The 27,633-nt window shown below is 39.0% G+C and overlaps 1 long non-coding RNA gene across 1 annotated transcript; it reads right to left on the reverse strand.

Moving 5' to 3' along the window:
- Positions 1 to 5,616: 5,616 nt before the first annotated feature.
- Positions 5,617 to 27,056, reverse strand: LOC124525892 (uncharacterized). Its single transcript, XR_006965580.1, has 4 exons — positions 26,958 to 27,056; positions 16,201 to 16,394; positions 15,492 to 15,637; positions 5,617 to 5,650 (listed from the first exon to the last, which is right to left on the reverse strand). It is a non-coding gene; the product is annotated as an uncharacterized LOC124525892 (long non-coding RNA).
- Positions 27,057 to 27,633: the final 577 nt, after the last annotated feature.

The following is a 27,633-nucleotide window of genomic DNA, read 5'->3' on the forward strand; positions in this document are numbered from 1 at the left end:
TTTTAATTTTTAATGTTTATTTATTTTTGAGAGAGAGAGAGCATGAGCAGGGGAGGGGCAGAGAGACAGGGAGACACAGAATCCGAAGCAGGCTCCAGGCTGCAGGGCTCGAACTCACCGACTGCAAGATCATGACTGAGCCAAAGTTGGACACCCAACCAACTGAGCCACCCAGGACCCCAAGAGCAAAAATTGCTCCCCATTGCTACTATTTTTTTAATGTCCCTGGATATTCTTATCTGTTGATTTTTCCAAAGGTAACTGAAAATTGTTTTGTTAGCATGGCCCTGAGGCCTCTGAGGCAGGGACCAGGCAATGGGAGAACAATGCACCTTCCACCCTTCTCTGAGGCAAGCAGTTCTGCCCTTTTATGTAAGGTGAAACAAAGGTAGTCCATGAATGGTTTTTCTCACTCCACCTTTACTGTTCCTACAACTTTTGGAAATCTGTATTTTCAGAAGCTTTTTTCACATCAAGCAGAATCTAGCTAACCCCATGCTAACTACACTTATCTGAGACCTGTTAGAATGGGTTGGATGGTTATGATAAGTGCTGGGCTTTCTGAGAAATGGTACTACTTAATCATAATGCCTGTGATGCTTGTAGCAGACAATCTCAAAATTACTTAGAAATCTTAAGGGAAAAATTTGTCAGAGAGGTACCTTTTAGGTGGTTTCACTATAAAAGCCTGACTGCCTTATATGGGGGTAAGAGAATATTTTTAAATAGACTTCCTCCTGCAATAATTGGTAGAACAGTGACCAAATAAAATAGTCGCTATAGCAGATTTAAATCATACCAAAACTGTGAATTTGCATTTTGAGTATTCATCCTTTTGTTTTTTAGGTATTTTCTTGAGAAGCTAGGTAAAGATGCATCAGGGGCTGTTAATCAAATGCCATTAAACCATTATAATTGTTATTACAATGGAAAGTTGGAAGGAAGTGTACTAGGGGCTCTAATGAGTAATCTACCACTATGTGGCCCAGAAATCCAGATATTTTCTAAGTTAAATTTGTGCTACTTTTAACCAGCACTAGGAAATGTCTGGCTTAATAGTAAAGGAATGTGCTTAGAATTCAACAAACTTCAGGGCGTTTTGGGTGGCTCAGTCAGTTAAGTGTCAGATTCTTGATTTCAGCTCAGGTCATGATATCATGGTTCGTTGAGATGGAGCCCTGCATTGGGCTCAGCATGGAGCCTGCTTGGGACTCTCTCCCTCTCTGTCCCTCCCCCTGAACATACTCTCTCTCTCTCTTTCTCAAAATAAAGAAATAAACATTAAAAAAAATAAAAAATAAATAAAAACTTAAAAAAAAGAATCCAAGAAACTTAGGTTTTAATTTTGGCTCCACTTTATACTTTTTGAAAGCCATGGGCAAGTTTATTTACCAGTCTGTGCCTCAGCTTCCTTGCAGATAACATTGGGGAAATAAAAATGACCTTGTAGGATTCAAGATTAGGGGTAATGCACATAAAGGGACTTGCACAATAGTTGGCACAAAGTGGGTCCTTAATAAATATTAGTTATTAATGCATCAATAATATGAATATTCTACATTTCTTTAGTATTTCTAGTCTAAGAGCTCACCTAGAAAAAATAAGAGGACATCAACTATGATGACTGGAAAGAAAAGATTGTAAATGATTCTCCTAGTCTGCAGTTATTGCCTAGGAAACCAAGTTGTTGCCACTGACTTGAATAGCATCCAAGGAGCCTACCGGCTGTAGCTCAAGCTTAGCACAATAATGGGTACATGTCCCTGCCTGACACTGAACACACCCTCAGGAACCAGCTTACTAGATCCCAGTCTGGGTGAAGTACTGCTTCCTACAAGTACACAAATGTTGTCCCTGGGGTCCCAGGTACCATAGGATTCCTTGGCCCCACTGACCCACTGCCCAGGCTCCCCATCATGGCCCAGCAAGCCACATCTGAGTGGAAGAAACGAAACAGTGACATCAGTTTGTGCAACCAACAAAGGGAACAAACCAATCAGCCGACACTCATTAAACAAGTATCCTTAGTAATAATAATAGCTACCCCCACCTGGCACTTTACAGGCTTATTCTTATTAGTTATCACAATAACCCTGTGAGATAGGTTTTGATATCATCATTTTACAGAGGAGGAAACAAGGCTCAGAGAAATTCCAAGTAAATTGCCCAACATCCCATAGCTGGTAAGAGAGATAGGTTTCCAATCCAAATCTGTACAACTACAAAACTCATTGTCATTCTACCACACCATGTTGACTCTCCAAGAACCCACAGAGTTCTTCATGGGCTTCAGAACCTGACCCACAGACTCTAGCCTGGAAGAAACCTTAAAGATTATACCAGTGGGATGCCTGGGTAGCTCAGTCGGTTGAGCATCCGACTTTGGCTCAGGTCATGATCTCACAGCTTGTGAGTTCAAGCCCTATGTTGGGCTCTGTGCTGACGGCTCAGTGCCTGGAGCCTGCTTCAGATTCTGTGTCTCCCTCTCTCTCTCTGCCCCTCTCCCACTCACTCTGTCTCTCTCTCTCAAAAATAAATAAAAACATTTTAAAAATTAAAAAAAAAAAGATTATACCAGTTATTAAGCTGATTCCTCTCAGCTCGAAGCCCACCCTTTCACATTCAGCTTTGTGATGCTAGGGATGAGACCTGCACACGCCCACTTCTTTATTGCCAGTTGCTTCCGGTGAGGCTTTTCCAACGGAGGTTGTGGGGAACAGTGTGCTAGAGGAAGACCTAAAAAAGGGAGGGTTAGCCTACGACTTCCTGCCTGCTTCCCATTAGATCAGCAGGTCCTCAGCAGCTTATTCCTATAGCACAGAGATTCTGTTTGCAATTTTCTCAGCACCAGCCACATTATACCACCCTCCCCTCCCCAGAAATACCAGGACCTACTGGAACTGAGAAGCATGGTCTCTATCTCTAACCTTCTAAGTTTTAACAGTCTCAACTTCTTCCCTCTCTTCCCCCAGACTTAAGGGTGATAGCTGCTTTCTGCAGTTGCTACTGCTGTGTTCACTGTTTTTCCAGTTCTCTACTACCTGGTTAAAAATTACTTATAGTAATTTCTCTGTTAAAATAACTGACATGGTTTCTATCTCCTGACTGGACACTGACTGACATAAGGAATCATCTACTCTAATGCCTTTTGAATATAGAAACTGAGACCCAAACAAGTTAAGACTTGCTTAAGTTTGCACAGCTAGTTAGTACTAGAATTCATAATAATGTTGCCACCATCTATACACTTAGAATATACTACAATCCAGTGAAGTACTTAGACCATCAGCCCTATAAAACAAATGTGAAAACTAAAGCTCAAAAGTTATGGGATTTTGATGTCATCCACTTAATGAGCAACAGAGGCATAATTTGAACTGAATTAGCCTAACTGCAAAATCAGGGCTCCTCAAAACTATTCTGTGCCTGGCATCTTGTCTCCCTCACTGAGAGATACAGGGATGTAAATGTCTCCGCATCTTCAAAGGCTGGTAGAGCTTCTAGCTGTGACCACTCACTCTACTCCTAGAACTGTTCACTTGACGTCAGTAATCTTTTCTTAGCACTCCTGGCACAAAATAAAAATCTAAAAATCTAAATATCATTCCATCTACTAACACTTCTTTCACCAAGTCCCCAAACCAAGAAGTGTGTGTGTGTGTGTGTGTGTGTGTGTGTGTGTGTGTAGAAGAAAACAGCTTTTTTACATCCTATCATTTTCTCCCAAGCTATCCAGGAATCTTTAGGATGACTGAAGCCCCTCTCATAGCCAATCACAATGACTCCAAGTCCTGGGTGATTCACAGACAAAATCAGAGGAGGATTATTTGGTAATAAGGAAGGAGTAAGAGCATAGTTATGAAAGCTATAAATACCTTTCATAACCCTGCTGTAGACTGGGCTGCAAAATGAGAGAGCTCTGATATGCTATTTACCTTATCAAAAAGTTGCACTTCAAAAATATCAGTAAGTCTCTCTCTATTACCTCCTGACAGGTGGAGCCCAATTAGAAGCTTCCAAGGATCTGGGTTTGGAGTCTAGCCACTCCCTGGACTGGAAGTTCTGCTGATCATCACTAAGCTACAGTAGGTTAATCACAAAAGGAGACTGCATGGCTCCCATGCCAGGGATAGTGCCAGCTTGTTGTCTACTAATGACTCAACCTGGATGACCAGAGCTCTTATTGGGCTTAATACCCTTGTTTGTAGGAAGCATCCTCAGAAAAATTCATCTTCAGGGCGCCTGGGTGCCTCCGTCAGTTGAGCATCTCACTCTTGATTTTGGCTCAGGTCATGATCTCACAGTTCATTAGATCAAGCCCTGCATCAGGCTCTGTGAGGACAGCATGGAGCCTGCTTGAGATTGTCTCTCTCCCTCTCTCTCTGCCCCTACCCACTCTCTCTCCCTCTCTCTCTTTCTCTCTCAAAATAAACATTTTTTTAAAAAAAGAAAAGAAAAATTCATCTTCATTCAAGCCCAGAATGGAGGTTAAGACCAGAGTCCTCAGAGCATGCAGGAAGCCTTGCTACCATCCCAGGGCTGAAACTACCCACAATTATAGGAGTAGAAAATATGAAAATAAGCCATGGGTATTTTCATGTGTCCTGAACTTTGATGGTTAATTCCATTAAGCCGTTAAAGGTTGTGTTGCTTTCATTCAATAACCATTTATGGAGTACTAACTTGGTGCCAGGCACTGACAGGATTACTTTGTTTAATTCAAGAAAAATCTGCAGAGCATCTACAACATACAAGCGACTTACCAGAGAGGAAGGGCTTATGCCTAAAGGCTGCCTTCTTGGCTGTATGTTACTTCTGCTCAGCTCAGTACCCTGGTTTTCATAGCTTTCTTAATGCCCACAGCAGGAGCAATCTGGTTTACCAGAAAGAGCAATATATCAGGAGCCAGAAGGTTTAGGTCTGGGCCCTGCTGCTCATCCCCTATAAAATGTAGGCAAGTCACTTAATTACCCCTCAGTTTTCTAATATGCCAAAAGGAATCTGACAGGTTAAGATCCAGTGAAATGAATCTATTATTGAAATTGGGGGCAGAATGAAAATAATTTTATTTTAGTCCTATTTTGCTTTTTTTTTTTTTAATTTTTTTTATCTTTATTTATTTTTGAGAGACAGAAACAGAGTGTGAGCAGGAGAGGGGCAGAGAGAGAGGGAGACACAGAATCTGAAGCAGGCTCCGGGCTCCGAGCTGTCAGCACAGAGCCAGACGTGGGGCTCAATCTCACAAACTGTGAGATCATGACCTGAGCTGAAGTCGAATACTTAACCGACTGAGCCACCCAGGCACCCCTAGTCCTATTTTGCTTAACCATTATAGCAGACAAATGAAATTCCTGATTAAAATAAGACATGGGTCTACACAGCAAAGGAAACCATCAACAAAATGAAGAGGGAATCTACTAAATGAGAAAAAATATTTGCAAATCATGTATCTGATAAGACTTACATATCCATGGGGCGCCTGGGTGGCGCAGTCGGTTAAGCGTCCAACTTCAGCCAGGTCACGATCTCGCGGTCCGTGAGTTCGAGCCCCGCGTCAGGCTCTGGGCTGATGGCTCAGAGCCTGGAGCCTGCTTCTGATTCTGTGTCTCCCTCTCTCTCTGCCCCTCCTCCGTTCATGCTTTGTCTCTCTCTGTCCCAAAAATAAATAAACGTTGAAAAAAAAAATTTAAAAAAAAAAAAAGACTTACATATCCAAAATATAAATAGAACTCATACAACTCAATAGCAAAAACACACAAACAATCCAACTAAAAAAATGGGCAGAAGATATGAACAGATATTTTTCCAAAGGCATACATATGGTCCAAAAGGTACATGAAAAGATGTTCAACATCACTAATCATCAGGAAAATACAAATCAAAACCACAGTGAGATACCACCTCATACCAGTCAGAACAGCTCGTATCAAAAAGCCAAGAAATAAGTGTTGGCAAGGATGTGGAGAAAAGAAAACACTTGAGCACTGTTGGTGGGAACATAAATTGGTGCAAATGTAAATTGGTATGGCCACTATGGAAAACAGTTGGATGTTCCTCAAAAATTTAAAAATAGAACTACTCTATGATCCAGGAATTCCGCTTCTCAGTATTTATCCAAAGAAAATGAAAAACACTAACTCAAAAAGATATTGGCACCTCCATGTTCTTTGTAGCATTATTTATAATATCCAAGATATGGAAACAACCTAAGTGTCCATTGATGGATGAACGGATAAAGAAAATTTGGTACACACACACACACCACACACACACTGGATTATTATTTGGCCATAAGAAAGAAGGAAATCTTGCCATTGCGACAATGTGGATGGACCTCGAGGACATTAGGCTAAGTAAAATTAAGTCAGAGAAAGATACTGTATGATTTCATTTATATGTGGAATCTAAAAACAAAAAACACACAAGCTCATAGATACAGAGATCAGATTTGTGGTTGCCAGAGACAGTGGATAGGGGATAGGAGTGAAGGGGGTCAAAAGACACAAACTTCCAGTTATAAAATAAATTAGTTACGGGGACGTAATACACAGCATGATGTCTATAGTTAATAATACTATATTGCATATTTGAAAGTTGCTAAGAGAGTAGATTTTAAAAGGTCTCATCATAAGGAAAAAAATGTTTGTAACTATGCAAGGTGATGGGTGTTAAACTTGTGGTGACCATTTTGTAATATATAAAAATATCAAATTACTATGTTGTACACCTAAAAATAATATAATGTTACATGTCAATTATATGATATATAGATAGATAGGTAGATAATAGATAGATAGATAGAAGAAAAGTAAAAAAAAAAAATACCAGAAATGAAAAAGAGGACATAACTCTAGAAGAAGTAAATACTAAAAATCATAAGAAATATACAACTTTATGCAAATACATTTTTAAATGATACTCTTATAAAAATATTACTTACCAAAATTGACTTAAGGAAAGAAATTTTTTAAAACCTAAATAAACCAGGGGTGCCTGGGTGGCTCAGTCAGTTGAGCATCCAACCTTGATTTCGACCCAGGTCATGATCTCACAGTTTGTGAGATCAAGTCCCATGTCAGGCTGTATGCTGGCGATGGGGAGGCTGCTTGGGATTCTCTCTCCCTCTCTCTCTGTCCCTCCCACACTTGCACATGTGCATTCTCACTCTCTCTCTCTCTCTCTCAAAATAAATAAATAAACTTTAAAAAGAAACAACTAAATAAGCCAATAACCATTAAAAAACAAATAGACAAGGGAAAAGTGAAATACAAAATCACTGTCAGGAAAATGTGGCCACAAATAGGTTTACTTTCAAGGCTGCTGTACTATATATATATATATATTTATTTTAGTATCCACTTTATTCAGTGTCCAGACCCAACATGCAGAAAAGCTCTCACCCTCAGCGCTCCAGAATCACTGAATCTCAGCAGTGGAAGGGCCCTCAGTCCATCTCATCCAATCACCTGCTCTCACAGGACTCCAGCCACCAACATCCTGGTTGAGGCCTTCCAGTCTTTGCTTCAGTGAATACATGCAAGGGCGACGCCCTCCCCGTCAATGTGCTGCTCCATACCTACACAGCTCTGGTAAGTAGAAAACATGGTACCCAAAACCTCTCCCTATATTTATCTCTCAATGGTCCTAGTTCAGCCCCTCTGTAGCTACCTCAGTTTACCTAACCCCTCCTCTCCAGGGCACTCTTTGACACCCTCACTCTCCTCCTTCACAAGAACTTCTATAAACTGCTTTGGGGTTTACAAAGCACTTTCCTTACATGTCAATAGCAAAATCACATTCCAAATGGGTTAGGGGGAACCAACAACCTGACATTGCTTGGGCCCTTTTAACAGAAATGAGTTCACCCTGTTTATTCAGAAGCTGACATTAGGCATAAAAAGATAGGCATGACCTTTTCAGCCAGACTCTAGGGAGAAGACACTAAAAATATATCTATGTCGTCAGGCACATGGTCAGAGCCACTATGAATAACCCTCCATGCTCCCTGGAAATTCAGGCAGGCAACAAGAAGGGGCCTGCAGGGCAATTTGTATGTGGAGACACAAGGGGAGGCCTTTGTCCTCTAAGAGATGAGACATAGCCCAGAGCAATGGAGGCCTTGTCCATTTCTGAACTGTGAGATGGTCCAGAGGAGGAGAACAAGTGGATTAGGAGAATGGGGGGGATTTGGCTATTTTATAATCATAATAATTTCCTCAAATCTTTAAGAATTCTGAACATGAACTTAGACTCAAACTGACATATGATTAAACTCAAATAATGGTATGGTACTGTTGATTAAAATGAAATATCTGGCTATACATAGTCCAAGTCACTGGGTAGTGGAAAGACTTAATCCCACATAAGTATTATCATGTAATAAGAACAATAATTACATTTATTGAGCCAGTCACTGTGCTTTGCCTATATTATCTCATTTAATCTGCATAACAACCCTATAAAGAGACACCATTATTATCCTCATTTTACTGTTGAGTAGACTAAAGCTGATAGCAAGTAAGTAACTTGCCTAAGATCACACAACTAGTGAAAAATTTACTCTGGGTCCACGTGACTTGGATTCTGAGCTCTTAACCAAGAGATAGAAATAGAGAAAGAATGAAGCCACCTTCCATAGCCAATCAGTTAGAAAGCCATTCAGACCAAACCAGGGTCTCTAGATCCCAATCACTCCCACATGCAGAATTCTCCTAAGAAGCAAGCAGGGCAGGCCTTCGACTGATGTGGACTCCCTGGGGCCTCTGGGCCCAAGACTCTGCCATCTGCAATCTAGGCTTTACCTCAGATGTCTGGTCACATCATACCTGGATCCCCAGGCTCTCCTGCTGCCACCTGTGCCAGTTTGACTGAGCACAGGCACTTGTTCCCCAAGCCTGTGCTGAGCCCATGGACCCTTAAATCCAGCAAGTCTACCAGGAAAAACATGACCCATCTATTCTTCCTCATCAGTCACCCCTTTCTGCCAGTGTTGAGTTCAGCCTGCTTAGAAGGTCTTCCACAGCTGACTGCTTTTTGTCCCCTGCACTAAACTTACAGGATTCTGAACCCAGATCTGCAGGTTGCACTCCCATGCCTATTTAAAACCTTAAGAGGAAATAAAGCATAGTGATTACCACCCATCAGACTTGAATTCAGTCTCAAGTCTGCCATTTAGGAGATGGGTGACCTTATGCAAGTTTCTTAAACTGAGTCTCAATTTTCTTTCTCTCTTTCTTTTTTTTTTATTTTAAAATTTTTTAATGTTTTTTTTCCCAACAGGTGCACTCCTCAATACCCATCACCCACTCTCCCCTCCCTCCCACCCCCCATTCTTTCTTCTTCTTTTTAATTGAGATATAACTGACATGACATTATATTAGTTTCAGGTATACAATGTAATCGTTCAATATTGGTATTAGTCTCAATCTCCTTATCCATAAAAACGATTTTGAGGATTCAGTGAGGTAGGATACAAAGTGCCTTGAATAGACTTAGTGTTCAGTAAACGTATATTCCTGTCTCCTAAATCATTTAAACATTACTGCCTAACCCAATCCTAACTTGAGTATTTCTTAGCTGCCTCCTACCCAGATGCTACCCAAAATGTAGCTCTGAGTTCCTGATTTGTTTTCAAATCAGAGGGCTTCTCTGAAAACCAATAAGTCATCAAAGCACACTGAAGCATAGGTATGACCTGTTGTTCACAAATCTCTGGAGAGGGAAAGTATCTTTAAAAACAAGCCTCCCACCCCCACCCTAAGATCACACACCTGGTTGATGATGGAACTGGGACTGGACTGGAACCTGAGTTCAAATAATTTTCTGTCACTGCCTAAAATGAATTAAAAAGAGGTACAGTTTCTTGGCAAACAGATGCCATTTATACAGTTATTTATAATAACCATCATCCTCAGAATCCCAAACGTTGGGCCATCTAAAAATCCTTTTCTTTCACTTTTGTTGTATTACATTTTTCTGCATAATTAGATTTTGGATAGGCTAAGGCTCAAATTAATTTGAATTCCCTGCTTTCATATGAGCTGGCAGTGGAATGTGGTGCCCCAAGAATGGGCTGGGTAGCAGACAAAGCTAGTTAGGGATTCTATTCTGTAGAACATAATCTCTGGGTAATTACACAGTGACCACAGGCTACTTAGGCTCACTGTCCCTCAGTGTTGGGAGAAACATTAACATTATTTGGTCATTCCTAATTGTGATGATTCCCAAACATCATCAGACACATGCTACCATCACAATTTTTTATCTGGGGCCACTATTACCTACTTCATGTATTTCTGTAAAATAGCTTATTTATTTTCTTTAACCATGTCTAAACAATATCTATGAAATCACAAGCTGCCTTCTGGCTATTGTTTTTCTAATATGTATTAAAATAAATACACAACTGTTAAAGTTTGTGGGGTTTTTTTGTTTTTTTGTTTTTAATTTCTCATCGGCAATACACAAACCACTACTGGCACATACTGCCTTATCAGATGCACAAATACCTTCTACAACAGAGTAAACATTTGATTAACCAACATCCCTTTCAATAACTCCAGTGAGGTTTCCAACTGTTACCTAAAGAGTTAGTTCCTAGCTAAACAGACAGCTCTGGAAGGACACCAGGCAGCACCAAAGTGACCAATGGTATATTTTACAATTTTTACTTTTTAAAATTTATTTATTTATTTATTTATTTATTTATTTATTTATTTATTTATATTTTTTTCCAGAAAGAACCTCTTAAGAGAGAATAAGGCTTTAAGGTCAGAGGTGGTTAGAATTTCAACTCCACAACTCCAACTGTAAGTTCCTGAGCAAGTGACAACTTCTGAGCCTCAGTTTCTTCTTTCTAAAAGGGGACAATGATACCCCATGACACCCTCTGATAGGATTGTGCTATGGGTTAAAATGCATACATGAAGCATCTAGCACAGCACCTGGTACAAAGTAGTCACCTACTGAATATGAGTTCCCTTTCTTGTCCATAAGAATATAGGGTAAAATAACCTGGAAATACTAATGACTTTCCTTGGTAAAAACTCAACTAGTTTATCTTTTAGAGGCACTCCAATCACTCTGTTTTGCATATGAATCTGGGATAGTATTTTTCTTCCACCTTAGCTAGGAGCCTGATTATCTTTCCAAAGATAACTGGGGACATGATCATTCTGAATATCAAGACAGAATTTGTGCCTGAAATGTCAGAGCCCTCACTGTTTTGGTTTTCTAGGTACAACAGGTTTCCATGATCCCAAGGGGAAATCTGATCTGCCTTTGGGGAAGGGCGGGGGGAGGAGACCCACTGGGGTGGGGGTGTGGATCGAGGGACAGAGGGGAAGCTCTAACCTGGAGGCACCAATCCTGAATCTGGTTGCTTAAGCCAACAGAATTTCAACAGAAAAGCACCAACCATCATTGTCAAAAGTGCTGGGCCCAAAAAAAAAAAAAAAAAAAAAAAAGTGCTGGGCCCTTTGAACTAAGGCTACACACCTCCCAGAAAAAGTAGGAAAAGTAGAGCTGGAGCACAGATAGTCCTAATGAGGTGGGCTGGTGGTCAAAACCTCATTTGCATTCGTTTTGCTCATTATTATGTGGTATTAGGGAAATTTTCTGCTGAGCAGAGTGACCTTGACATGTGATTTCCTGTGCTCTCTGGGTATTTGCAGAGCATTATAAGAAGTAATGATTCCCAAAGAGCCCATCTAATCTGACAATTTTCATCAGCCTCCAAAGGGAGATTTTATCTTTTGTCCATTTCTCCTGGGGTTTTTTTTCTATTTTTTATTTTTTGTGTGTGTTACTATTAAAAAAGAGAGAGAACAAGATCTATAACCTTCAACAGTGTCCTTGCAAAAGTTAGAAGTGTGACATAAATGTGATCTTTCGCTCATCTTAACCACCAGTCAGCATTTCTCAGAAGGTGAATTAAATACTCACTGGCCCAACTCTCCTCTTTGTCTAAATCATGGTAATCTCCAGTTACCCCTGTGAGTTTGGCCTAAGAACCAGAGGCACCAGACTATCAGAACCAAATGGCATGAACCTAGGCAGTCAGATCCTAACTACTCTAATGTCAGCCAATTTTGATCCACATTTGTGAACATGAGTTATGAGAGACATGGGGGGAAAACTCTGATTCTGGCTGTTTACAAACTTTGTGTGATATGAGTGAAATCTACTCTCCAACTTTTATCCAAAAACATCTTTTGAAACCACTTTTCAAAAGAAAAGATACCTAAACAACTAAAAAAAAAATTGAAATATGATTGAAATGTTTTACAGTAAAAATTAATCAAAACTGTAAAATTCAGCACAAAATCAATACTTAATTATTCATCATTTGCAATAGTAAGACTACCAATAAGATGATGGTACAAGGGCAAAATACAAACTAGCACCCTCCCACCCCCTCCCAGGTGAGACATGTATGGTATTCCTTGGACACTCCTGGCTACCCAAAAACAAGAAAGGACAAAAAACAAATGGTTAAACTGATAAGAGTCTCCACCAGTTGACCAGAAAAAGGCAACCCCATCAATAGCCTCAAGTCCAAGAACTCCCCAGCTGTCTCAATGTTAAGGCCTTGCTAGAGGGAAAAACAACCTTAGCTTGACAACAGCTAGGCCTCCAGTAAGTCTTTAGCATGTGAAAGCCTCTTGGCAAATTCCCTCTTGACTTTATCTCCCCGGACATAAAACGGTCACCCCCCACACTTACAGTGCAGCTCTTCCTGCCATTGGGTCCTGTCCCCATGCTTTAATAAAATCACCTTTTTGCACCAAAGACGTCTTTAAGAATTCTTTCTTGGTCGTCAGCTCCAGACCCCACAAATCCCCCATCACCCCAAAACTTCATCAGTATCCATTAGCATAGTCAATCACAATGGATTTAAGAAGGATTTAAATTAAAAAGCCATATAAATGAGAACAAAAAAATTGAGAATTCAATATAATTTTTAAATATCACATGACTTTATTTCAGATTTATCACAATCTTTCATTTTGACAGATTGTATTTTCCGGCTTCAAAATAAACTATTCTGTTTTCTAGCCCTTCAAAAGCTATTGCTATTCTTCCTCCTAATTTGTCCCTACTTCTCTATAATCGTTCTTTAGCAATCTTGTGAATTCCTTTCCATTCTCTTATTAAAGCTTCAAGGAACTGAAAGGGCGGGACTACGCCGGCCGACTCCATCCTGTTCTGTGTCCTTCACCTAGACCACGCCTCCTCCCCTTGAGTAGCCTCCCGCTCACCCGTTCAAACTTCCTGATCAAAACACGCCCAGCGACCTGCGTAACAGGACTCCAACCCTTCCCCAGCAAATCGGCGGAGGCCACGACCCTTCCCCAGCCAATCGGCTGAGGCCACAGCTATTACCTCACCAACTGCCCCTAGGCCCCAGTAAAACCTTTGTGCTTTTGAAACTCGCTCTCTCCCTGGTATCTCACCGCTGCGTCGGTGCAGTTAGGGGATTGAGCTCGAGCTAGCTCGAATAAAGGCTCTTTTGCTTTTACATCAGACTCGGCTCCCTGGCGGTATTTGGGGATCACGAATTCTGGGCATAACAGAACTATTCCTGTCACACACACCCCCATACACACTTTGCCTCCAGGTCAACAAGCTCTGTTATCTATCCCAGGGAGGAAAACATCAGCATCCACAATCCAAAACAATAGAAAATGCCAAACCATTGACTTTTAGAATATACTATATAGGTTTTGGGGGTAACTGAGACTTCCTAATAATAGTTTTGTTGTCAGTTTTATAGATAACACACCAAGTGACAGGAGGAGCCCACGCATTTCACCATGAGCTGGTAAGAATTTGAGATGTTAAATTTGCTACAGTGGATGCATGTGAAGTTGATTTGTCAGGGGACAAAAAAAATGCAGAAGTAGCCCCAGAACCCCAAACCACTCCCCCAACTCCCATGTAAGGAGGAAGTTACCTTAATTTCCTGATCCATTCCTAGACCTTTATTGCACAGAACCAAGATAATGGGGGAGAAGGAAAATTAAAGTTTCCAAAAAGCTACACTGACCTATATAATGAAGAGCTGAACAAAGAAGGGAGAATGAAGAGATAAGCAACTTTATGTAGGTTCAGCTGGGTAAAGACCTGGGCAGTAGCTTATACTGGGAGAAAAAAGAAACTTTGGAGCAGCTACAGTGTTGGGGAGATACTTTGAAATGGAAAAAATAGGATTTTTAAGAAGCCCTGCATTCTCAGGAAAAACAAGAATGCTTTGATTTGTTTGTAATTATTATTTGCTGGTCTGTTATGCATTGAACTGGATTCCATGTTGGACTGAACCATGAGGTGATTATCCCCTTATCTGCATAATATCAAGTGTCAACAAAGATTCAAGGAACCAATTAACTGACAATCATTGATACAGATATGTGTATGTGTTGTCCTTTTAACATCACTTGCTCTGCTCTCTCCCATTAGACATATTCTGCCTTTTGTAAAATAAGAATAGGAAAGTACAGTGCTCTACACAATGTGGAAAGATATACTCATTAAAGTTCACTGCTTGAGGCAGATATAGTATTGGGACCATTTAGCTACAATGCCCTCAATACAGAATGTACTGCATGCCCTGGTCCCTTCACAGAGACTCTGAGAGAGGCAAAGAAGCCCCAGCTGCCAACTCTGCAATCCCTAGGTGCACCAGTCTCAGATTAGTTTAACTATTATTAATTACTGGCACCTCATGATTCATTATCCCATACCAGTGCATCCTAATAGCATGGCTGAGAACCATACATATAAATCATTTGCTTTAGGCCACCAAAGACTCCATTTGAAAAACAGAAAGTTCTGTAAAGACTGATTCCATTGGCCAAAGAAACAATCCCCAAAAAGCAGGGCCAGACAGTGATAATCAAGCTCAGTGATAATCAAGTTCAGTGCAGACCTTTCCAAATTCTAAGACTAGTCTTGCACACCTCTTCAGCCTAAGGGGAATTTAAGGTCCAATACTGTCTTCTCTAAAATGTGACAGAAAGAGCATGAGACTCAGAGAACTGGATTCAATGCAAGCTCTGTCATCATCTTAAGAGGCAACCCTGGGTGGGAGGTTGTACAAAGAAATAAACTTGGAAACTAGACAGACTGGGTTCAAATCCTAGCTCCCTTGATTACTCTTGTGACCTTGGGCAAAGCACTTCATCTTTTGTGCTTCATTTTCTTCATCTGTAAAAAAGGATCATAGTTACTTATCAGGGTTTGCTGTGAGAAATAAGACATATGTAGATAGTCAGTAAAGGTTAGTTGCTGCTACGTGGCCTTGGGCAAGACACTTCACATACTTGGATCTCAGTTTCCTCATTTTTAAGTAATGGGGATGGATTATATAACTTCAAAGACTCTTGACAATAGGGAACTCTGAGAAGATAGATATCAAATCCTGACAGAGAATAATAGACATAAAGAACAAATAACCAAGGAAAACTTGTCATGAGATGTTGGTTAATTCTTACCAGAATGGTCAAGGCAGAGGCAGTAGAGACCAAGCAGATTAGAAGGGTAATCATCACCCAGTCATCTACAGGAAGTAGACATTTCCCATAGTCAGCTAGACACATGGAGCAGCTCTCACTCTCCTCACAAAGGCCATCCCCACAAACTGAACCAATGGAGAGAAGAAAGAGAATGCCAAACAAAAAATATTTTTAAACCTAAAGAAATAAATTCAATAAAAAACAATTTTTAAATGGAACAAAAAACAAACCGGTCTAAGGTGGGGTTCTGATGCTGGTTCCATCACTGGCTTGATTTCCAGTTTTGCTTTGGCTAACGAGCAAACTCAGCCAAACTTATTGTTAATTTTTAATAACTCTATGAAAGTTATATATTACCACCATAAGTCCACTTTCCCTTTCCTTTGGTCATTATACTTCATCTTATTTTCCATGGTCACGGCATTGGTTGTACTTTAGATTTTCCTATTTCATTGTACCTATTCTTATAATCCACTTGAAATTCTTTATGAAACCAGGCAGGGTATTAAATAAGTTGAAATCATTTTGCAAGTCACTCAATTACTTTATACATCATCTTTCTATGCATAAAATAAGAGTTTGGGTCTCAATGTCCAGTATCTTTTAGCTCTAATCCTGTTAATTCTAATCTTTTCATTTCTAAAACTCAAAGTGCATATTAGGTTACCTTTATAGAGCTTTGACTTACCGTATATAAGTAGGACTGGGTTCTCCAAAGTGTTTTAAGTTTTGTTTTGTTTTTTGATGTCTGATCTTATTTGTTACTCTTAGAAAAATCTCATTCTTTCACTGGATGCAGACTTGCAGGTACAAATTCTCAGAGAAGACAGCCTCCGTCTCTTGGCAATCTGTTCCTGGCATTTTTCTTTAGCATTTTCATTACTTGAGCAGAAATCAAGAGTAGTCAGATGTTTAACCAACTGAGCCATCCATGAACCCCTTCTTCTACTTTTATGCTAAGATTATTGTCAGTAGCAATAACAAATTTTAAATGACTCATTTTGAAGATTCCTTCCCATCCTACTAGGTGTTCCATTTGTATCCTAGAATTGGATTTATAATTCTAACTAACATTTGAATGAAGCTTAACATTTGTATAGAATTTATAACCTTGTCTAAAAGTTTGAAATTATCTCATTTTGATCTTCAGCAAACCTTTGTGATAAGTGAAGCAGGAATACATCTCCACTTAATAGGTGAGGGACAATAACAGATGAAATAAATATTATTCCTTTTTACAGATGAAGAAACAAAAATACAAAGAGATTAAGTGACTTGCTCAAAGTCACACAGGTAATGACTGGCACAGGGACTTAAAGTCAAATCCTCTGACCCTAACCCCTTGACCCTCTCCATCCTCGCAGCCTCTATGAAAAGATCTTCCAGCTCATGCTGAACACTTCCAGGTCCCATATCTCCTAGGACAGCCTCTTTGATGTGCTGTTGTGAAGATTTATTCACTCCCATCCTATGGAGTACCACAGAATTTGTCTTATTCCTCTTTGACGTGACAGAGTTAACCTTTGAAACAACAATCCGGTACCCTTAAAACTTTATTTCTGAGCCAAACATTAGAATCATTCCCTCAGGGCTACTTTATCTGTTGAACCAAAAAGTCCTGTGCCTGAGGCCCACAGCTTTCCAGGGGCCTGTAAAAAATAAAAACAAAATAGCAAAAAAAATAAAAAATGAATTGGCTCCAAGCTACAGAAAAGCAAACTGAAATTAATAAGCATTTAATTAACTGCCTATAAAATGTAACATTATGTCAACTTTGTTGTTAAATTTATAATTCATAAAAAATTTCATTACATATGCAAATAAATTGTGGATTAGATTCTCTTGTTTTACAAGAATTTCTGAGTAGGCACAATGAGTGATAAGACATAGTCAACTGTAAATTTAATAAGTCATTCATAAGCAAATAATTTCAAAAGCAAAATTATAAAAATCCTTTCAATACTTCATGGAAATTTTTACATTTAATTGAGATGTGGGTACATTTTAATATGTTTGGCATAAGTGATGAAGTCTCTAGGAGGGTCTACGAAAAGCTTAAAAAGGTCCTGAGTCTTCCATTGCCAAAATTTCTCCATGTGGGTCAACAAGGTACCTTTTAGTAAGATTGCTCCCTTAACAGTTTATGGCTTAACAGTTTATGTAGTTTCTTCTAGTTACTGGATTTGCCCACTGAGTTGAACCTTGCTGGTTTGGATGAAAATGAAGTTGTTGGGGAGTACTTGGGCTCTGTCACAACATTGCCAACGTGGCCTATAGCCAAAGATAGTATGTAACTAAAAATTCAAAAGGACCCCCACTGGAAGCTTTCTCTCTCTGCACCCCATCTCTTCCAGACAGGATGAGAAAGTGCTCTTAAAAAATTCAAACTCTGGTGAAGTAGGCAAGGCAGTCTGCATATTGCCATGGGCCTGGTTTAATTGCCTCAAGGAGCCTGAGGATACACTGGCAGGATCCTAAAAATATTGTAGGTTAAAAACCATCTTGCATCAGACAAAGAAGACTGCTGCTAATTCTGTTAAACTCCTTGTATTCAAGTGATACACTTGGCATCAAAAATGGCAATTCTTTAAAGGCTCAAAGGTTCTGTGAGTGCTGCCTTCACGGAGCCTAAGGTAAGACTATCTAGCATGAAGTCTTTACCCCCATGCCCTCAGAAGCCACCAAGGGGAAAAGCTGTGGGGATCAGCTTATGAATCCCAAGAGTTAGTAATAACAACAAACCTGCTTCCTGGAGGGCTCAGCCTGTGACTGTTGGCTTCAATCCCAAGCCTTCTGGGAGTCCTGGGGAGCTAGAATTACTGAAGCAACATTTTGATGGTACCTGCTGAAGCCATAGTCAATTCTAGAATTTGCTGCTCTGCTTGGGAAAGGAAAGTCTGAACTTTATTTGGATTCCTGGGGGACTCCCTGGGTCTTGTTGCCTGAGGCAGGAAATAAAGCAAATTCCTGAGAGGATTGGGGCAGGGATGAGCACATCAAGAAGTCATGAGTAAAAAGCTTCAACCCAAACATACTCTATGTCCTCAGAATTTGGGTATCCTGGATGAGGATGAATTTGCCTCATGAAAGCCCCCTGTCCATCTACCACTTCAAGAGTCTGTCCAGGGTTGTCTCCTAGTCAATCTTAGTCCACTGCTCCATCTCTGTGCCTCCAACCTGAGTTTCCTCTCACCCAGGCCCTGCAGATTGGTAGTGAAATCAGATTGGTTCTTGACCCTGGCTTCCTCTAAAACCATCTGCAGATGTCCCCTGTCTGTATTCCCAAAGCCAGCCAGTAGAGCCACACCTCTGGTCGGCCAGGCAAAGACTGAATGCTCTAATATAGAGATCTCTAAAGGTTCTACACAGAGATTCAGCAAGGACCCTCAAGGAAGGGGATAAGTTTGGTCATGGAGTGATCAACACTTTTAGTCATTCAATAGTAAACTTGACCCTTGAAACAACACAGGTTTGAATGGCACAGGTCCACTTACATGCAGATTTTTTTTTATACATACAGTACAGTATTGTAAATGTATATTCTCCTTACGATTTTCTTAATAACTTTTTCTTCTCTAGCTTTCTTTACTATAAGCATATATATATATATAATGTGTATATATATATAAAACACATAATATATATAAAACACATTATATGTAATTATATTATATATTATTTATATATATATAATTTATATATATAAATATATATCTAATTATATATTTATATATTTATATATTTATTTATTATTAAATATAATTTATTTCTATAAATTTATTATATTAAGTATAATATATTTATACTTAAATATATATTTATATTTATATATTTATATATAATTATATATAATTTTTCATAATTATATATAATGTGTTTTATATATATTTTGTGTTTTATATATATATACTATATATATAAAATATGTGTTAAAATATGTTAATATGTTAAAACTCTTCATGTTATGGGTAAGGCTTTCAGTCAATAGTAGGCTATTAGTAGTTAAGTTTTGGGCAAGTCAAAAGTTATACACAGGTTTTCAGCTGGGGGGAGGGTTGGCGCCCCTAACCCTCACATTGTTCAAGGGGTCAACTGTACTTACGGAGTGCCGGTGCTGTGACAGAACTAGGCTAGGTACTTGGGGTACAGCAAAGAACAAGGCCTACCTGGGCCCTATCCTCACAGAACTCAGTCACCTTCTGACCTGCTGATATTCTGCTTCCTTACCCACTTTCAGCAGCACACTTTTAGGCTTGAGAGCAGCTTACATCTTTCCAATTCTGACATGGGCAAAAAAGAGAGCTATACCCTCACGGACCAACACCACTGAATAGCAATAAAGCAAGGAATGAGTAGAAGCAAGTTTCATTCCAACCCTTCTACCTGATTCTCACTTCAGTTCATGCATTGTTGCCCTGGGATATCCATGATCTATGGGGACCTCTAGCATATATCCATCAGTAACTTCAAGTTGCTTCTCTTGTGCAAAGGAAGAAAATATGATAGACGATAAATACCCTATGGCTATTCGGTGTAGTACATGTTGAACCTGATTTTTCCACTTGAATACGTGGAGGTAATTTAGCTCATTGGAGTATATATGACAGCAGGAAAAATGTAACTCATGAAACCATATTTATTTTCCATTCATCTTATAACATCTCTCACCAGATTAAAGTACTCAAAACCAAGAATCATAGTCCCCTGCAGGGCACATAATTGATTAGAAAGATACGTCCCTGAATTATAATGTTGATTCCTTAAGGGTAAAACAAGGAGACAGACTACTCACTTATTAACAGATCCCAAGATAAGGCTCCTCTCATCTGTGACCATGGATACTGGTTTCTCTGAATTCTGCAAAGCTTCTAATGTCTAACTTAAATCCCTCCAAATACCATTTAATCCTTACTCTCTTATGCTAACCTCAGTGATTTTAAATTTTGAAGATCAAATGGACAGCATTTAGGTAATAAACCTTAATAACCAAGAGTTTGATTCAGCATTCTTAAATTCTAAAATTATTTTTTAATTGTTTATTTCATGGTTTTTATATTTATTGCAATCAAATGTATCTCATTTTGTGGAATAAGCACATTCCACATGGCTCACTTTTAAAGTGCCTCTTTCCCCTGACATTCATATAAAACCAGTTCCAAGACAAAAGAAAATCACCTTTAATGATGCAGAGATCTTTTTTTAATCATACATTTAAAGGAGAATTTTTTAGGAAATAATAATAATACACACATGAAGACTAAAGTTTCTTTTGTTTGACAGAATCACTTTGAGAGTTAAATGGAAAACAGCAATTATAGCTTAAGAACAGAACATCCTAGACTAAAAATTCATTCAGCTTTTATCAAATCTCCTTGCCATCATTTTACAAAAGAATAACAGGAAACTCTCCTTGGGTGCTCAGACCTTGTTTCCTAGCAATTGATAGAGGCTGCAGGCACTCAGGAATAAGCAATTGAGCTAAGACTGAGGAGAGTAGAAACTGAAATTCCAAATATCACAGGAAGTGGATCAATAGACAATTATTGAAAAGTGGACCACCCTCTTATTATCTGTTAGCCAATATTAAGTTAGGCTTTGGACACCATCCAATAATTCCTTTAATCAACCAGAATCCACATATATCTATAAAGGTTGAGAAGCGGGGCAGAACAGGTAAGAACAAAATAACTGTCTAGTAAAAGGAGGCCAAAACATAATGTTGTGTGTGTCAGGTTGTAGAGTGTCCCAGGGTTCAGCACCTGACCCAAAGACACCAGTTATGGTGTGTGTGTGTGTGTGTGTGTGTGTGTGTGTGTGCATGTGGGCATGTATGTACATACACAAACATGCACACACAAATAACAAAGCAGTAACAACATCATGACTTTGCTAGGGGTTGTTATAGACTAAATCAGAAGAAAAGATAAGGAAAAAGAATACAGATCTGAATATTCAGCTTATTTGCAATTACATAAAAGCAAAGTAAATTCACCAAACTTTATGGTTATTTCTATGACAGTGGATGGTTTATCTTTGCACTTTTCTGTATTTTCCTAATTTCCATGGTGAGCATGCATCTTTGACTTCCATATATAATGAGGAAATGTTTTGTTTTTAAAAAGAAAGAAAAGATTTGAGATCAAGGAAAAGCATGCAAAGGGAAATTCTCCTGGGAAGACTAATAAAAGGAAGACTCAGTCAAGAAGGTAGAAATGAAGGTAGAAGAGAAAACATTAAAATCCACCTGAGAGGCTGCATGTAAAGTGAGGTCAGAGTTGGGCTTAAAGGCAGCTCTAGGAATGACACAAAGGAGAGACTGTAAAAGTGATGGACTACTTAGTAAGGTTCTATAGCTGTAATTTACCCCCTTGTGTACCCCCAAATTGCCTCACACTGTAATAAAATAGACTCTGGAGCTAAATTACCAAATGAATGTGCAACTCAAGACCCACTTTGGAAGAGGACATAGAGGAGTAGAAAGGAAAGAACAGCTGTCTCAAAAGGTGCCATCTAGAGGGGACATCCCTCAATGCCAATGGGGAACAGGCCATCATCTCAGGAGCAGACTGGTGGGTACGCAGAGCAGTATCTCTTAACCCTCAGAGACATAGCAGGAAACAATGGCATCCCAAAGGCAGACCCGGGTGAGAGGTATGAAAGACTATAGAGTGCTCAGTGTGAAAGGTGTCATCCAAGCCTTCTTTCCCATCATCCAGGATTTGACAACCTGACAGTGAATTTCTAAGGAATGTACATTAAGTACATGATAAGAGGGAAATAGTTCATGTATGTTGGTTCTCAACCTTTCTCTTCCTCTGATGCTTAAGAGAGTTCTGTCTTGACCCTTCTCACCTCACCTCCCAGTCCTGCTTGGCTAAATAAGCTCTTTTCGGGGCACCCGGGTGGCTCAGTCGGTTAAGCGTCCAACTTCAGCTCGGGTCATGATCTCGCGGTCCGTGAGTCGAGCCCTGCATCCGGCTCTGTGCTGACAGCTCAGGGCCCAGAGCCTGTTTCAGATTGTCTGTTTCAGATTCTCTCTGACTCTTCCCCATTCATGCTCTGTCTTTGTCTGTCTCAAATATAAATAAACGTTAAAAAAATATATACATAAATAAATAAGCAAGCTCTTTTGGACCTTGTAATGCAGAGGAAAGGTGCTGGTGAGGATGCAGAAGGGCAAGAACTGGTGGGGTGGGTGCAGGGCTGTTGGTGGGAGGGTGAGGTAAAGGAGATAGGGGAGCTGCTTCAGAATAAGGGAAATGGATGGAAGAGAAAAGGAGATGTTAAAGATATATTACTATGGTCTCCTTATCTCCCCTTTCAGAGTTCAAGAAAGTCAAGAGAAGGGCTGAGACCTTTGGAAATTATTTTTAAATGATGGACTGTATTATTTTAACCACAATAGTGTTCTGAGACTGTCCCAGGAGAGTGCAGGCTTTAAAAAGATTACATGTTGATGAGGCACACCTCATTCCCATAGGGACCTTGGGGCTCAGGGGTGAAGCTAACTAGAGTCCAATAAAACCACAGCAAAAATTTACTTCCTAATGTTCTTGTGTGTGTTGGCTAAAATAAGGGTCTATAGCCCTTACTGTTTCCCCCCAGGTTTGTTTTTTTTTTTTTCCTAACAGAATTGTTCCTGAAGCTTCTAACTCTGTAAGCTGCTCAAATTCCTCTGACAGTACAGAAGGTATAAAAGCTCATCATGTTGGAAGTGAAAGGGTAAAAAAATGATAATATCTTCCATAAGCTTGAGTTGCACAGAAATGTCTACTCTGGGTATGTTTTAAAGGATGAACCAAATCTGAAATATTCGTTGTATCTAGAGCATGATGCTTGACAGTTTCATACCTTGGTGCTCTCTAATGAAAGGAAGACTCCCTTTAATGAAATCAACTGTATTTAGCATAAGTAGAAATAATGGGCCATTCTGTGTACATCAAGATGGTGCTACTAGTCTTATATGCACAGTCATAGGCATATACACAAGATGCACACTAGGACCTGCTGGGGGTCATGAGAACTTAATGGTAAACCCTGAGCCTTGGTAAATACTAAAGAACTAAATGGTAATAAATGACCTCTGTGACATGGTGCAGAAATATTCACTGCCATGGTACAATCTAGGACAAAGTTAGGAAGAATGGGTGTGTATGCTACCACCCCACCTCCAGTGACCAGGGCAGACATCATTAATTAATCGATACAGTCTTTCCTGCTGAACCAGACATGATCCCAGAAAACTTTTCATTGTAGCTCTCCAGGAGTCACTCTCGATGGATTGGAGCTGACGCATGAGATGAAATCTATTTGCCATTCCTAGTCTCTGGGATGGTTAGGGCCAAAATGTCAATGTGGGCATGAGTGTGCAAAGATCCCACCCCAGGGGCACACAAAGGTATTGGAGTTGACAGTGCAGAGATAAAGAGACAGCGGAACTGTCTTTATGCAAAGGGCAACAGGAGGCAGAAAAGGCCCCCCTGTTTATAATCCCCAAACCTCTCCTATTTCACCTCTTGGTTTTAGGTACTGAGGGCTACTATTTGAACAAAGTTATTTTCAGAAAAGAGCAATTTTTGAGTTGTTGTCTTTTATAAATAGCTTGGCTCAAATTAATTTTTCACATCAACAAATCAGACACCCAGAAAGACCGTGAAGGATTAGGGTTCAAGATGGATTAGGTATGAATTGGCAAATGATTAGCAATTAGCTAAAGAAGGTGCAAAGGGGTAGGTACAAAACACTACTTCCCACCCACAGCTCTCAGGAGGTCAGCCCTATAGCCGGTAAACTGAGCATCAGATCCTCAAAATCCCATAGTAAATAAGCGGGGGGAAACATTGGATTAGGGATTTATCTTCAATAAATAAAATTAAAATTTAAGTAAATAAGTTTGTTTTATCTTACTTTTTAATTAGGTTCTAATTGGCACACTATATACTAAGTCTGAAGAACTCAAATATTTGAGTTTGAACAACTAAAATATTTATATTAGGAGACATAACTTTTCCAACAAAAAGAGTATAATAACATTATATAATTTCCTTCACTTCATGATCAACTTTTGTAGTAAGATTATAAAGAGGATAACTTCTCAGAATACTTAAGGACATATTAATTTACCAATATCAACACCTACCTTTGCTATTCATATCATTTGCTTTGAACATCTATAACCTCATACGTCATAACCCTTACTAGTTTTCTCTTCAGTTGTTAACTTATCTGACTTTCCCAAACTTCATTTGTATGTGATCTGAGCAATGTTCCAACATCATTTTCTTTAACCTCATGAAATCCTTAAATGTTGCAAAAGTGACAATTTCACTTCACAATCTATTTACATTGAGTTTGCATTTTCACCGTCAAAGTTTACAATATTCATCAGTAAAAATGACTGGGAAAATATGTTGTAAGGTGAGAAGAGTCAGACTGGTATTAAGCAAGATAGATACATGAGAGGGGACAAATTTGACAATATTTCATGTGATAATAAATGTTGCTTCCCCACAAAATCTTGTAATTGTTATGACTGGACTCCCGACCACCCAGCTATTCTGGATGTGTATGTAATTATGCCACCTTCCTCCCTGGGCCACAGATGATTGGATCAGAGATGGACATCTGACCCAACTAAACCAATCATCTCTTTCCTGGGAATCTGGGATTGAGACTCAGTTATATGTATAGAACAGTGATCTCTCAACTTTTTTTGATTGCATACCTCTAATAGTAAAAATATTTAACTACACTTTCCATAAATAATTTTTTATTTATAAATTACATTCACAATTATATTTATAAATTATATGAATGTAACATTTTAATCTTTCAAACATTTTATATGAGTTTAAATATTTTAATATTTTAAATTTATGACTAATTTTAAAATCTTTTCATTTAAAAAAATTTTTTTCATGTTTACTTATATTTGAGAGACAGACAGAGCATGAACAGGGGAGGGGTAGAGAGAGAGGGAGACACAGAATCCAAAGCAGGCTCCAGGCTCTGAGCTGTGTCAGCACTGAGCCTGATGTGGGGCTCAAACTCAAGAGCTGTGAGATCATGACCTGAGCCAAAGTTGGTCGCTTAACCGACTGAGCCACCCAGGTGCCCCTTTTTGTTCTTTATTAAAAATTATTAATAAAATATTTAAAATTTTTGAATGATATTCATTTATTATTCATTGTTTTAAGAAACTTCAATTCTATGACACAAAAATTCATGTTGGATCCTATGTTCACATATAATACTTGGTTTTAATGGCTGCATAGCTGAAAACCTAACTCTTATGACAATAGATCCCAATGGATAAAAAGACACTTTCTACATTACGATTTTTCAGGGTGCCTGGGTGGCTCTCGGTTAAGCAACTGATTTCATGTCAGGTCATGATCTTGTGGTTTGTGGGTTCAAGCCCTGAGTTGGGCTCTGTGCTGACAGCTCAGAGCCTGGAGCCTGCTTCAGATTCTGTGTCTCCTTCCCTCTCTGCCCCTCCCCCGCCCACACTCTGTGTCTCTCTCCTTCAAAAATAAATTAAACATTAACATTTAATATAATTTAATTAACATTTAAAAATAAGTGTTTGGCTTTCACTTTTAAAAAAAATTATGATTTTTTTAATCCCAACCACCAATTATGCAAAGGCTTTTGTTGAAATTAGGCTCATAAATTCCCAGCATCTCTGATGTCAATTAGTTCTTACAAACTAATCAAACCCACTGACTTTCTCTTCTGGAAACTTTTATACCAGTTAGAAAATTCTGGTTTTTGAAGTACAGAACTGTCAAGGTTTTTGTGGTTGAGACACATTGTTTTCAACAACAAAATCATATAATGATAGAAACATTTCCAAACACCCATTTTCAAGATGTTTCTCCATAGCAAGAGGTCTTTTGAAAAGCAGATATTTTCTCTCTCGTTGATAAAATATCACCTTTGCCTTGAAGAAGGAGATAAACCTTTATTTTAAATAGCTGCTAGTGTCACAGAAAAGGCCAGTGAATTTAGAATCATTATGGAAAAACAAAAATGTGTTATACATCTTTAAAAAGGACCATTCTTTTGTCACAAGATGACAAGAAAACATCTTTTCTCATGGCCATGTACTTTCTTTTTACAAAGTTTGGGATGATTCTACTATTGAAGTCCTTGTTTGTATCAATTAACCACTTAAATGACCTCCTGTGGCACTTTGTACCCTTCTGGCTTCAATTCTTTCCTACACAAAATTGAATATGAATAGCAGAGAATGGATTTCACATGTGCAGCTAATACTCTAGTCTTACCTCAGAATTATTTTTCATTCTAATGAAAGCAACTGCTCCATTAGTGGTTACACATAGGTATAAAACATTATATTTTATTAAAGAATTCATTTCCCATATGACTGTGGCTGACAGTTTCATGTCCTGTGCAGTGTGTTCAAACACAGATGCCTCATACCTTGGATGTTCAGTTTCACTGGGTTATTTTGCCAGCAGTAGACAGCATGTGTGAATATTTGTCCATCATCAGGAATCCAGAGGCCACATATCTAACCTCTCCCCTTCACCAAAAGAAAGAAGCTGTTTTATTAACAATAGATACAGGCAAGAAAGCATCAATTATAATGACAAGAAAGTACAAGAAAAAGCAAGTGAGAAAAAAGATGATCATTGGTGGGATTATTTAACCCCGTTCTCCTGATCACAGCTACTCTGCAGAAAATGCAGAGCATAATCACTTTGAAGAGCCCTGAATATGGGTTATTTTAGCTCCCTAGTCAGGATCTAATGCACCTGAATGAAATGCACTTTTTTTTTTTTAATCCCTTTTCTGAGTCCTTTGTTCTCAAGGAATATCACAGTAATGAGCTGGATACCCAAAGTACAGTTATTATTTCTAAATGCTCCAATGGCTCGGCCTACATATGCTCTCAAAATATTTGAGTCACTGGAGGAAATTAAGAAAGCCTACCAGAGGATTAGAAGGGATTTCCAAAGAAATCATATTTTCACCTCAAATCAAAAACTCTTAGTCTGCCTTGACTACAAGCCTTGGCTCTTATTCTCACCATATGTGCAATATTTTGGATGTTTCTCACTGATATAAAGAACTGAAATTTAATTTCAAAAGGCTG

Source organism: Lynx rufus, unplaced genomic scaffold, assembly GCF_022079265.1.
Source record: "Lynx rufus isolate CCGP_SWC_20201006 ecotype Redwood Valley unplaced genomic scaffold, mLynRuf1.p SCAF_10, whole genome shotgun sequence".
NCBI classification, from domain to species: Eukaryota; Metazoa; Chordata; class Mammalia; order Carnivora; family Felidae; genus Lynx; species Lynx rufus.